This window comes from Chlorocebus sabaeus, chromosome 6 (assembly GCF_047675955.1).
Source record: "Chlorocebus sabaeus isolate Y175 chromosome 6, mChlSab1.0.hap1, whole genome shotgun sequence".
Lineage (NCBI taxonomy): Eukaryota > Metazoa > Chordata > Mammalia > Primates > Cercopithecidae > Chlorocebus > Chlorocebus sabaeus.
The window spans coordinates 1,722,329-1,736,273 of record NC_132909.1 but is presented as its reverse complement, the minus strand read 5'-3'; the positions used below and the strand labels follow the sequence as shown (position 1 = coordinate 1,736,273).

Here is a 13,945-nt window from a genome sequence, read left to right as displayed (position 1 = left end):
GGGCTCAGTTAATTGGCTGGAGTGACTCACGGAACTCAGAGAAGCACTTACATTTACTGGTTTAATACAAAGGATCATTTAAAGGATACAGATGAAGAGCTACATAGGGCAAGGTATGGGGGAAGGGGCGTGGAGCTTCCATGGCCTCCCTGGGGGCACCCTCCAGGAACCTCCATGTGTTCAGCTGTCTGGAAGCTCCCCAGACCCTGTCCTCTTGGGTTTTTATGGCAGCTTCCTTATGTAAGCAGGATTGATTGACTCATTGGCCATAGGTGATCAGCTCAACCCTCAGGCCCTCTCCCCTCCACGGAGGTTGGCGTTGGGGTGGGGCTGAAGTCCCAACCCTCGAATCAAGTGGTTGGTTCCCCTGGCAACCACCCCCATCCTGAGGCTGTCCAGGAGCCCACCGAGAGTCACCTCTTTAGAAAAAAAGGTCAAAGGACCCTCCTAGGAAATTCCAAGGGATTTGGAAGCTCTGTGTCAGAAACTGGGATCAAAGACCAAATATTGGAACGAAAGCTCCTCCTAGCTCCACAGTCTACAAGAGTTTTAGGAGATCTATGCTAGGGACCTGCGGCGGAGACCAAAGATAGATTCCTTGTTATATCACAGTGTCACAGAGGGCGAGTCCTTCAGCCTTGACACTTTGTCCCCGATTTCCACTCTGAATTCAGCACGGCTCCACCCTGGCCTGAAACCTCAGCGTCGCCTGGCAGCCTGTGACACACACAGAGCTCAGGCCCTCCCCGCCCCGATTCAAATCTGCTTGGGAACAAGAGCCCGGTGATTCGCGGGCACAGGAATGTCTGCAAGGCACGGACGCAGGGGTAACCGCCAGCGTGCAGGCACAGGGCTGTGCAGCACCACGCAGAGGTTCACCAGTTTCTCCCAGGGAGAGGTTCCGGACGCGGCCACCCCAGGGCCCACACCCAGGCCGCCTGGCCTCACTGTCCTTCCTCTCATTTGTCCTCCTGCTGAAAACCCCGAATGGCTCCCTCAAAAGCCAGCCTTCTCCCTAAGCCCTTGTCCTCATCCTCAACAACGCCTTCCCTGTACTGGGCTCATGCTGCTGCAGCCACAGCCACGGCCTCCTCCGGGCACACTCCTGCTGCTGCTGGGCAGGCTATGTTTGAAGCTTGTCCTCCCCACTTCCTGTGTGAGATCCTAACCCTTTGTGGTGGTGCTGGCAGGTGGGGCCTCTGGGAGGTGATGATGACATGAGGCTGGAGCCCTCAGGCGTTGGATTCCTGCCCTTACAAAAGAAGACCTGGAAGGCTCCCTTGCCCCTTCCTCCAAATGAAGACACAACAAGAGGGCCCGGTCTGTGAACCAGGAAGCAGTCCTCACCAGACACCAAACCTGCCGGCACCTTGACCTTGGACTTCCAGCCACAGAACTGTGCAGAAATAAACGCTGTTTCTTTCTTTCTTTTTTTTTTTTTTTTTTTTGAGACGGAGTTTCGCTCTTGGTGCCCAGGCTGGAGTGCAATGGCATGATGTTGGCTCACTGCAACCTTCGCCTCCCGGGTTCAAGTGATTCTCCTGCCTCAGCCTCCTGCGTAGCTGGGATTACAGGTGTGCGCCACCATGTCTGGCTAATTTTTTTGTATTTAGTAGAGATGGGGTTTCACCATATGAGTCAGGTTGGTCTCGAACTCCTGTCCTCAGACGATCCACCCGCCTTGGCCTTCCATAGTGCTGGGATTACAGGTGTGTGCCACTGTGCCCGGCCAATAAGTGCTGTTTCTAAGCCACCAGAGTATGGCATTCTGTCACACCCCAAAATAGGGCTTTTGTTCTTTTTTTTTTTTTTTTTGAGACAGGGTCTTTCTTGCTGTGTTGCCCAGGCTGGAGTGCAGTGTTGTGATCGTAGCTCACTGCAGCCTGAGAATCCTGGGCTCAAGTGATCCTCTCACCTCAGCCTGCCAAAGGGACTGGATCACAGGCAGGCACCACCAACCACATCTGGTCAAGACAGGGCTTTTGCTTGGGCTATTCTTTCTGCCTGACATGTTCTTCCCGCAGTGTGTGCCTCAGCAAGAGGACAAGAGGAGGCCCTGAGGCAGGGAGTGATGATGTCTGCGTTCAGGGTGGAGAACACAGCAAGTGCAAAGGTCCCGGGGCAGGATGGTGACAAGGGTGGTAGAGGAAAGGTAAAGGTGGTGTGGACTTGGACACAGCAACTGAGGTGCAAGGCAGAGAAGACAAGGTAGAGTGGGGTGGGGGTCAGCTCACACAGGAAGTCACGTGTGCTGGTAAGAACTCAGCTGGTGGGGACCAGGCTGGGTTGGCTCAGGCACCACGTCCACCAGTATCCCCAGAGTGTGCAGGGGTACCCACCTCATGTGTGGGGGGGAGGGCAAGTGGGTTCACAGCGGGGTTGGGTAAACCTGGGGCATTGTACACACATACATGGGAGCCCAAGGGGAGACACAGGCTTGCTCCAGGGCAGTAGAAGAAAGCTGTCTACTCCCAGCACTTCTGACATGTGGGCTTTCTCCACACCAACAACCAAGTCCCCAGTCTGCTCTGGCTGGGAGGCACAGGCAGCCACCAGCCATAAAAGCTACCTCACCCCTCCTTGGGTTTGGTGATTTGCTCGCACAGCTCATCGAACTCAGGGACATGCTTTATTTACTCTTACTGGTTTCCAATAAAGGACACAACTCAGGAATAGCCAGATGGAAGACACACAGGGTAGGGTATGGGGAGGAGCTCAGAGCACTGTGCCCTCTCTGGGTGCTCGACAACCCCAGAGCTCGGCAAACCCTAAGTTTAGGGCGGTTATGCGGGTTCCATGATACAGGCGTGACTGACATAAGTGTGATGACACTGGCCATTGGTGATGAACTCAACTTCCAGCCCTCTCCCCTCCCAGGAGGCAGGGGCTGGCTGAAGGTTGGAATGCTCATCAGGGCTACCTCCCCTGGCAACCAGTCCACCCTAGGGGCCTACCAGGAGTCCTCCATTAGCATAAATGTACTTAGGGGTCTACCAGAAGTCCTCTATTAGCATAAATGTACTTAGGGGTCTACCAGGAGTCCTCCATTAGCATAAATGTACTTAGGGGTCTATCAGGAGTCCTCTATTAGCATAAATGTATTTAGGGGTCTACCAGGAGTCCTCCATTAGCATAAACACAGGTGTGGTTGAAAGGGGCTTATTAAGAGCTGCAAAAGACACTCCTTTTACCCCTGTCACTCAGGAAATTCCAAGGGTTTTAGGGGCTCTGGTGCCAGGAGCTGGGGATAAAGAGTAAACATATATTTCTTATTATATTACAAGATCACAGGTAGATACATGCATGATGTCACGCTCTGACACACACAGGGTCATACACAATCATACCCGCCCAGACACACACAGACATGCAGAGACACCCACACCCATATCCAGGGACACACAGTCGCCCTCCCAACCCCCATGCAAGGAGGCAGGTGGGAAGCCCTCACCTGCAGCCACACGCACACACGCACGCAGGGTCCTGGGCACACGTAGCTACACACACACGCAGCCCCACACATAGCATCCCTGTGTGAAGAGGTGCACAGAGAGGGACAAAGTCACACACACCACCTACTCCACACAGGCAGGCCATCACCAGGACACACCCACAGGGGATGGCTGAACACGTGTGCAGTCACACTGGACAGAGCTCCAGCATGGCCAAAGCCCACGTGTGCAGCGTCTCCATCGTGTGTGTGTGGATGCACACACTTCAGACAGCATGGCACTCTACAGGCTCGCATGCCCAGGTCACCCATCGTTGTGCTGGCAGGCCGAGCCAGTCTACACAGTGGTACACCCAGACATGCACACGTGGGGTCACACACCTCACATCCAGGAGAACTTTCAGACTTGCCCAAAGTCAGTCACACGTGTATGTGAAATGCTGCGAATCGCAGACACCACTTCACATGAACGAGCACATGACACACCGATAAAGTGTCACATGCCTTTATATGCAGTCACACACCTGCCTGGGCTGGCACCGCCGAGTGAGCAGGTGCAGACGCAGTGACGGGCTGGCACCGCCGAGTGAGCAGGTGCAGACGCAGTGATACTCAGGGACGGGCTCACAGGTAGTCAGTCACACACCTGCACAGGCTAGCACTGCCGAGTAAGCCTGTGCAGACACAGTGACGGGCTGACACCGAGTGAGCAGGTGCAGACACAATGACACACAGGGACGGGCTCACACGCGGTCACACACCTGCACGAACACGCGCGCACGCGCACACTACACACCGTTACTTTCGCCTCCCGGGATCACCTCCGAACGCGCTGGCCGGCCCCCTCCCAGCCTGGTGGAGTCGGCTCCGCTTCTACTCAGTCTCGGGTCCTCCTGGGCCAACACAGACCCTGGGGCCTCCTTCCTTAGAGGAGCGAAAGTCAACACTTCTGCCACTGCGGAGCGGCCAGCGCTCCAGGCCCGGGTGGACTGCGCCTGCGCATCAGGTCCGCCCGGCTCTTAGGAACTACAACTCCCAGGAGGCACTGCGCGCTCGCAGGTACCACGACTAAGGCTTGCAGAGCCTCGGTCATCGAAACTACAACTCCCAGAAGGCTAAGCGTCGGCACGGGCTAGGTCCGCCGGCTCTGGCCCCTGGGGTCCCGAGGAAGGCCGGGCGGCTGCCCCGAGCCCCGCCCAGCACTGACTCAGGGGTGGGACTTTTTTCTTGCTCAGGGGATGAGGCCGAACCCACAGGCTTAGAAAGAAGGCACCTGAATCCGGGCGCCTGTCATCCCAGCACTTTGGGAGGCCGAGGCGGGTGGATCACCTAAGGTCAGGAGTTCGAGACCAGCCTGGCCAACATGGCGAAACCCCCGTCTCTGCTAAAAATACAAAAATTAGCTGGGCGTGGTGGCACGCCCCTGCAGTCCCAGCTACTTGGGAGGCTGAGGCAGAAGAATGGCGTGAATCCGGGAGGCGGAGCTTGCAGTGAGCAGAGATTGCACCACTGCACTCCAGCCTGGGTGACAGAGTAAGACTCTGTCTCAAAAAAAAAAAGAAAAAGAAAAAAAAGAAAACTTCAGAGTTGGCATTTGCAAAACTTGCTCTGTGCATTTATATAACCGACCTGTAATTGAGGACCATGTATGTGATTTTCAGATTCCTGCTGTGATAAATGTTTCTGTGAACATGGTTTTTACCAGTTTTTAAAAATGGGTGATAAAATAAATAGAACGTGAGGCTGTATCAGTCAGGTTCAGAAACAGAATCAATAGGAGATAGCTATGTACCTATCCACATATATATTAGAGATGTATATGTAAATAGATATAAATAGATCATGCGAGCCAATTCCTTAAAATCTTTCTCTTATCTCCCTCTGTGTTGTCTATGTGTATACATACATAATAGAGATTCTGGTGGAAGGCTCTGGGATCAAGGGGAAAGAGGGGGGGACCATGAAAAGGTCACTCTAAGCCAGGTTGGGGTCCTCAGCTCTGCAGACCCAGGAAATTCAGATATATATGTGTGTGTATATATCTCTATCTATCTATCTGTCTCTCTATCTCTCTCTCTATCTATCTATCTATGTATCTATGTATCTATGTATCTATCTATCTATCTATCTATCAATCTATCTATCTATCTATCTATCTATCTATCTATCTATCTATCTATCATCTAATGTATGCAGAGATTGAGATTTATTTTAAGGATTGTCTCACACAGTTGTGTGAGGTGGTGTGTAGGGCCAGCCAGCAGGTGGGAAACTCAGGCAGACATTGATGCTGAAATCTTGAGGCAGGATTTCCTCTTCTCTGGGAAACCCTGAGTTTTACTCTGAAGGCCTTCAACTGATTGGATGAAGCCCACTCACATCACCGAGGGCAACCTTTTCTTAAAAAAAAAAAAACTGGTTGTAGAAGATAACCACATCTGCAAAATACCTTCACAGCGACACCTGGATTAGCATGTGATTGGATTACCAGGCTCTGGGCCCCAACCAGGTTGGCCGACAGAACTCACCATAGCAGGGCTGGGCACGGTGGCCTACGCCTGTAATCCCAGCACTTTGGGAGGCCAAGGCAGGTGGATCACCTGAGGTCAGACCAGCCTGGCCAACATGGTGAAACCCCATCTCTCCTAAAAATACAAACATTAGCTGGGCATGGTGGCACATGCCTGTAATTCCAGCTACTTCAGAGGTTGAAGCAGGGGAATCACTTGAACCAGGAGGCAGAGGTTGCAGTAAGCTGAGATCGCGCCACTGCACTCCAGCCTGGGTGACAGAGAGAGACTCCATCTCAAAAACAACAACAACAACAACAACACCACCAACACCAACAACAACACTTTCCGTAGCAGGAGTCTTATGGGAAGTGGGCAGGAAGGGGTGTGGAGAGAGAACTGACTGAGGAAGACTATTGAGATAAATGTTGGTTCTAAGTACAATTAGAACAAATTACCAAGTCCTACTTTACCCAAAAAATCAAAAGAAAAAAGGAAGCAGGAAAAATGTAAACCATGATAAATGTTACTTTGTCCTTCAGTCACTTGCAAAGATACATTTCAAGCTTCACAGAATCACTTGAGGGCACTATTGCATCACAGAAGGAAGGACTAATCCTGCTCAGAACTAACCAATCCCTTTAAAAATAGGAGAAAAAAAGACAAGATTCCGGTGGAAGGCTCTGGGATCAAGGGGGAAGGGAGGGGGGCCACAAAGAAGTCACTCTAGGCCAGGCTGGGGTCCTCAGCTCTGCAGACCCAGGAAATCCAGTTTTACTCCCACCCTCCCCGCAGGAATAGTCTTGCCAAATGGGCTCCTTGAAGTACCAGGAACACATACCTGAAGTGCAAGCTTCTTGGTGCCCCCTAAAAACTCCTTCAAGTGCTTTAACCTCCCTGTGCCTTGTCTGTGAAATGTTTTTTGTTTGTTTGTTTTTTTCTTTGCTGAGACAGTCTCGCTCTTTTTACCCAGGCTGGAGTGCAATGGCAGGATCTCAGCTCACTGCAAACTCCGCCTCATGGGTTCAAGCGATTCTCCTGCCTCAGCCTCTGGAGTAGCTGGGACTACAGGCACCCGCCACCATGCCCAGTTAATGTTTGCATTTTTAGTAGAAACGGGTTTTCACCGTGTTGGTCAGGCTGGTCTCGAACTCCTGACCTCAGGTGATCCTCCCGCCTCGGCCTCCCAAAGTGCTGGGATTACAGGCGTGAGCCACTGTGCCTGGCCCATCATCACCATTTATTTTTATTTTATTTCGTTAAGATATGCAGTGAGCCGAGATTGCACCATTGCACTCCCACCTGGGCTACAGGATAAGACTCCGTCTCAAAAAACAAACAAACCATATATAAACATACCCACTGTAAGATCTCTTTTGTCTTCTCTTTTTACTCTAATTTGAGGCAATGTGTATGATATCAGTGCCTTTGCCATCAATAGGTGGCATTCTAGCATAATGCAAAAGTAAATAGACATTTCTTTAAACTTTTCTTTTCCTTTTTCTTTTTTTTTCAGACAGAGTTTCACTATTGTTGCCCAGGCTGGAGTGCAGTGGTGCCACCTCGAGTCACTGAAACCTCCACCTCCCGGGTTCAAGCGATTCTCTTGCCTCAGCCTCCCCAGTAGCTGGGATTACAGGCGTGCACCACCATGCCTGGCTGAGTTTTGTATTTTTAGTAGAGACGCGGTTTCACCATGTTGACCAGGCTGGTCTTGAACTCCTGACCTCAGGCAATCCACCCGCCTTGGCCTCCCAAAATGCTGGGATTATAGGCGTGAGCCCCCATGACCAGCAATTTTTAAGTGTGGCGAAATACACATACCATAAAATTTACCATTTTGAGCAATTGTCTTACTAACATTAACCTTGAACATAAAAACATGGCAAAACAGAAGATTACCATTCGAACCATTTTTTCAGTGCCCAGTTCAGCGGTATTTAGCCCATTTTCACTGTTTGCATGGTTTCTACCATCATGCTCCAGGATTCTTTCAGTCCTGCAACACTGAAATGGGACCTGCTATGGTTTGAATGTCCTCCCAGATTCTTGAGTTGAAACCTAATTCCTGGGATGACAGGCATGAGCCGCTGCACTCAGGCTTGGTTTAACACCTGCTAAGAGGGCATTAATTGCCTTGCTGTCCCTTCTACCATTTGAGGAGCCCTAGATGAAGCAATCTATTTGAAATGGGACTGCCGCAGACACCAAATCTGCTGCCGCCGTAATCCTGGATTTCCCAGTCTCTACAATTGGGAGAAATAAATGTTTATTGTTTACAAATCACCCAGACCACAGAATTCTGAGCTGTCAACACAAATGGATTGAAATGGTACCTATTAAACAGCACTCCCTATGTCCACCTTCCCAGGCCCTTGGAACCATCATTCTGCTTTCTGTCTGTATTAATGTGGGCACTCTATGTGTATTAGAGAAGTTGGATTACATGATATTTGTCATTTTCTGACTGATTGCTTCACTTGGTATAGTGTTTCTTTAGTTCATACTGTAGCATGAGTCAGAATTCTCTTGAGTAGGCTGAGTAGGCTGGGCGCGGTGGCTCAAGCCTGTAATCCCAGCACTTTGGGAGGCTGAGGCGGGTGGATCACCTGAGGTCGGGAGTCCGAAACCAGCCTGGACAACATGGTGAAACACTGTCTCTACTAAAAAGACAAAAATTAGCTGGGCATGGTAATGGGAGTCTGTAATTCCAGCTACTCGGGAGGCTGAGGCAGGAGAATCACTTGAATCCGGGAAGAGGCAGGAGAATCACTTGAATCCGGGAGGCAGAGGTTGCAGCGAGCTGAGATTGAGCCATTGCGGTCCAGCCTGGGTAACAGAGTGAGACTCAAAAAAAAAAAAAGAAAAACAAAAAGCTGAGTAAAATTCCGTTGTCTATAAACATGATATTTTATTTACCCATTTAGTTTTAATGGAGACTTGGGCTGCTTCCACCTTTGACTGTTATGAATAATGCTGCCATGAACATGTTTGTGCAAATATCTCTTCATTCTCACTTTCAAATCTTTCTGGTATATACACAGAAGTGGCATTGCTGGGTCCGATGGTTATTTTATTATTAATTTATCGGGAACCATCTTCCTGTTTTCCACAGCCCCTGCATCATGTCGTATTTCCAACACCAGTGCAGAAGGGCTCCAATTTCTCCAAACCCTGCCAACACCTGCTACATTCTGCTTAATGGAGAGTAGCCATGTTAATGGGTGTTGGTGATTCCTTTTTTCTTTTTGAAAGGAAAAATACAATTCCTTTCCTTCTGCCATGATGACAGTTACTTAATAATAGGATGTGTGTGTCTTTTGGGCACTCCACGACTTCTAAAACTTTGGACTCGGACTAGGCCATGTCGCCCCCATTTCCTCATCCTTGCTAGTTTTCATGTGACAGTTACTTTTCTGCACAGCAAGCACTGACGCCCCAGCATCACCCACACGCGATGTCAGCAAAGGAAAGGTGGACACAGCGAATGTTCACACTGTGAACACCTGTAGCTTGGAGAATGTCATGTGGTGTCAGACATCAACGATGCTGTGTTTCCCTCAAATGTAACATTACCTGGGTGCAGGGTTGCAGCTGTGAGGATAGAACAGCAGAAACAAAGTAGGAATTAGTGGGGGTAGGGGAGAGAATGGAGGAGCTGGTCTGGTTGCCTAGCAACATGCAGTGTCCTTGGAGATGAGTCACCATGGAAACAGAATGGGAACAGGTAGCGGGGGAAGGGCTATGCTGCCCCAGCCAAATGCAGCTGCAGAGAACAGGAAAGTGATGCGAATGTCCCACAGTTCATTTGTTTTTCTTTTGAATAACCTCCTGATTTTATATTCAGATGGCTTCCATTTATACTTTCACGTATTATTTGTGTATCTCTCAGGTTAGCGCTTTCTAAAATGTAGTTCAGGGATTCCTGGGGGAGTCAAGATTCTTTAAGGCGGTTCACAATTCCAAAGTATTTTCCTAACATTAGCACTCTGGCCAGGCATGGTGGCTCACGCCTGTAATCCCATCACTTTGGGAGGCCCAGGCAGGCAGATCACTTGAGGCCAGCCTGGCCAACACGGAGAAACCCCATCTCTACTAAAAATACAAAAATTAGCCGAGTGTGGTGGTGGGCGTCTGTAATCACAGCTACTCAGGAGGCTGAGGCAGGAGAATCCCTTGAACCCAGGAGGTGGAGGTGTGCTGAGATCACACCACTGCACTCCAGCCTGAGCAACAGAACAGGACTGCATCTAAAAAAAGAAAATTTTTTGCCTTTTCTTTCTCTTTGTCTCTGGATGATGTAATGTTGTAAGTGTTTGAACTAAGTAGTCAATTAGAGAATCTAGCCATCTTGTAGTAACGGGGACATGGACAACATACACAAAAATGTAAGCCGATGCCACGTCGATTGGAGGGAGAAAGAATGGAGGAGCTGGCCTTGTTTCCAGGCTGTGCTCAGCATCCCTGGAGAGGATCCACCGCGAAGTTGGAGTGGAAACAGGCTGTGGAGGAGGGGCTGTTCCTCCCCAGGCCCCTGCAGCTGTAGGAGTGAGGGATGGAGCAGGCAGAGTCAGGCCCAGCAGGGACAAGGCTTTCCGAGAGAATCGCATAAAAGAGAACATGAAACAGAGAGTTGAGTTTGTGTAGAAGGAATTAATTGGAATGATTGACCACAGAAGGTGACCTGGGAGTGGGAGTGATAGTTTAATCAATGGAGTGCTGATCTTCAAGGGCCGAATGGATGGTAGCATCAAATAGTTTTTTGTTTTGTTTTGTTTTTGTTTTTGAGACAGAGTCTCGCACTGTTGCCCAGGCTGGAGTGCAGTGGCGCAATCTCCACTCACTGCAAGCCCCGCCTCCCGAGTTCACGCCATTCTCCTGCCTCAGCCTCCCGAGTAGCTGGGACTACAGGCACCCGCCACTGTGCCTGGCTAATTTTTTGCATTTATTTGAGACAGGGTCTCACTCTGTCACCCAGGCTGGAGTGCAGTGGCATGATCTTGGCTCACTGCAACCTCCACCTCCCGGGTTCAAGTGATTCTCCTGCCTCAGCCTCCTGAGTAGCTGGAACTACAGCATAACTATATTTTTAAGTGTAAAGTTCAGCAATTAAGTACATTTACTTGTTGTATCCTAATCTGTCCCATATGTCTTCAGAACTCTAGTCTGGGAAAACCATGACTCTGTACCCATTAAGGAATAACTCTCCACTTCCCTTTTCCAGCCCCTGGCAGCTACCATTTTATTTTCTATTTCTATGAATTGGACTCTTCTAAGTACCTCATATACCTAGAATCATATATTATCTGTCTTTTTGGTATGGATTTATTTCAGTTGACATCATTCTTCAGGGTTCATCCAAGTTATAGCACCTGTCAGGATGTCCTTTACTTTTTATCAATTTTTATTTTGGAATCATGGGATACATGTGCAGGTTTGTTGCAATGGCCTATTGCCTGATGCTGAGGTTTAGGATATGACTGAAGCCATCACGCAGGTGGTGGGCATGGTACCTGATAGGTAGTTTTTCAACCCATGTCCTTCTTCCTCTCTCCCTTCTTTGGTTGCCCACAGTGCCTGTCGTTTCCATCTTTATGTCCATGTACACCCAATGTTTAGCTCCTGCTTATAAGTGAGAACACGTGGTATTTGGCGTTCTGTTTCTGAGGTAATTTGCTTAAGGAAATGGCCTCCAGCTGCATCCATGTCACTGCAAAGGACATGGTTTCATTCCTTTTTTTTTTTTTTTTTTTTTTTTTTTGAGATGGATTTCACTCTTTGTTGCCCAGGCTGGAGTGCAATGGCATGATCTCGGCTCACTGCAACCTGCACCTCCCGGGTTCAAACGATTCTCCTGCCTCAGCCTCCCAAGTAGCTGGGATTATAGGCATGTGCCACCACGCCTGGCTAATTTTGTATTTTTAGTAGAGACGGGGCTTCCCCATGTTGGTCAGGCCGGTCTTGAACTCCTGACCCCATGTGATCTGCCCACCTTGGCCTCCCAAAGTGCTGGAATTACAGGCATGAGCCAACGTGCCTGGCCGGTTTTCTTTCTTTTTATGGCTGCATAGTATTCCATAGTGTAGGTGTGCAACACTTTCTTTATCCAATCCACTGTTGATGGGTGCCTAGGTTGATTCCAAGTCTTTGCTGTTGTGAATAGAATGGTAACGAGCATACAGGTGCATGTATCTGTTTAGCAGAATGATTCATTTTCCTCTGGGCATAAACCTGGTAATGGGATTGCTGGGGTGAACGGCAGTTCAACTCTTAGTTCTCTGAGAAATCTCCAAACTGCTCTCCACAGTGGCTGGACTAATTTTCATTTCCACCAAGAGTATGTAAGTGTCCCCCTTTCTCTACAGCCTTGCTGATATGTTATTTTTTGACTTTTTAACCAAAACTTGGTTAACGAGCAAATTGGTTTGCTTCTACCTTTTTTTTTTTTTGAGACGGAGTCTTGCTCCCAGGCTGGAGTGCAGTGGTGCAATCTCGGCTCACTGCAAGCTCCACCTCTTGGGTTCAAGCGATTCTACTGCCTTAGCCTCCCGAGCAACTGGGACCACAGGTGCCCGCCACCACCACCGGCTAATTTTTTGTATTATTGGTAGAGACGGGGTTTCACCATGTTAGCCAGGCTGGTCTCGATCTCCTGACCTTGTGATCCGCCTGCCTCGGCCTCCCAAAGTGCTGGGATGCTTCCACTTTTGACTCTCATGAATAATGCTGCTATGCCCATGGGTGTACATATATCTCTTTAATTTTCCGCTTCCAATACTTCTGGGTAATATCCAGAGATAGAAAGAGAATTTTATTTTTATTCTTTTCAGAACTATTGTCATTTTTTTCCTGCAGAATCTGCATCATATCACAATTGCACCAGTAGTGCAGATGTGCCAACTTCTCCAAGCCCTGTGGGTGGTTGTTATCTTCTGTCTTGTGGATAGTGTCCATGGAAATGGGAATGAAGTGGTTCATTATCTCTTTGCCAAAGAAAAAAATATTTCTTTCACTTTTCAATAATAATTACTTAATAATGGGATGTGTTTGTCTGTTGGTTCCTGCACAACTTCTCAAATGTAGGAATCAGACTGAACCGTGTCACCCTGATGTCCTCATCCTGATTTTTTTTGGGTTATTGTTTTTATCACAGATACCACCGATAACCCAGCATCACAAAGATATGATGACTGCAAAAAAATTTAAAAAATGAGAGAACCAATGTAGAAACTGTGAATCCCTGTAGCTTCTACTTAATGTGGTGTCAGAAGATAGGAAATACTGCCATACTTCCCTTAAAACTAAACTGTAGGGTTACCTCTTCAGGCAGATGTGGCTATAAGGATATAATAACAGGAATACAGTAAGTGTTCTTCGGATCAGGGAGAGAATGGAGAAGGTGACCTGGTTGCCGAGCAACCTTCAGTATCCTTGGAGATGAGTCACCATGGAAACAGCAATAACTCTTCATTTCCCTTTTTCCAGCCCCTGAAAACCAACGTTTTATTTTCCACTTCTATGAATTTGACTCTTCTACGTACCTCATATACGTAAAATCGGGTACCTAAGTACCTCATATACCTGGACAGTGGTGGGGGATGTCGGGGAAGGAGTTCCTCCTCAGCCAGGGGAGTTGTGGAGACTAAGGAAGGTGATTGGATGTTCCACAGTTTCTTTCATGGACAACCTCTTGTTTATTCAAATGACCTCCATTTATAATCTCCTGTATATCATTTGTATATCTGTTAGACCACTTTTTCCCAAAAATGGAGTTCCAGGACTCCAGGGATGTGGGGGAAATCAAGATTTGGAATCCACAATTCCAAATAATTGTCCTAAACACACGAAGACTTTATTTGCATTTTCCCTCATTTTCTCTGGATGGCATAATATTGCTCGTGTCTGATTTAAGCAGACAGTTTGATCATAGCCATCTAGTGGTAAGGAAAACATTAACGATATTTGCAGAAATGAAAAGCCACAC

The 13,945-nt window shown here is 48.6% G+C and overlaps 1 protein-coding gene across 2 annotated transcripts in view; it reads right to left on the bottom strand.

The window, feature by feature from the left end:
- Nucleotides 1–4,491, bottom strand: part of ZNF835 (zinc finger protein 835) — a 30,833-nt gene extending 26,342 nt beyond the window's left edge. For both annotated transcript variants that reach the window (XM_007998276.3, XM_073015866.1), the window contains exon 1: nt 4,248–4,491. The gene's annotated coding sequence lies outside the window, so the exon portion shown is untranslated. The remainder of the gene's footprint in view (nt 1–4,247) is intronic.
- Nucleotides 4,492–13,945: the final 9,454 nt, after the last annotated feature.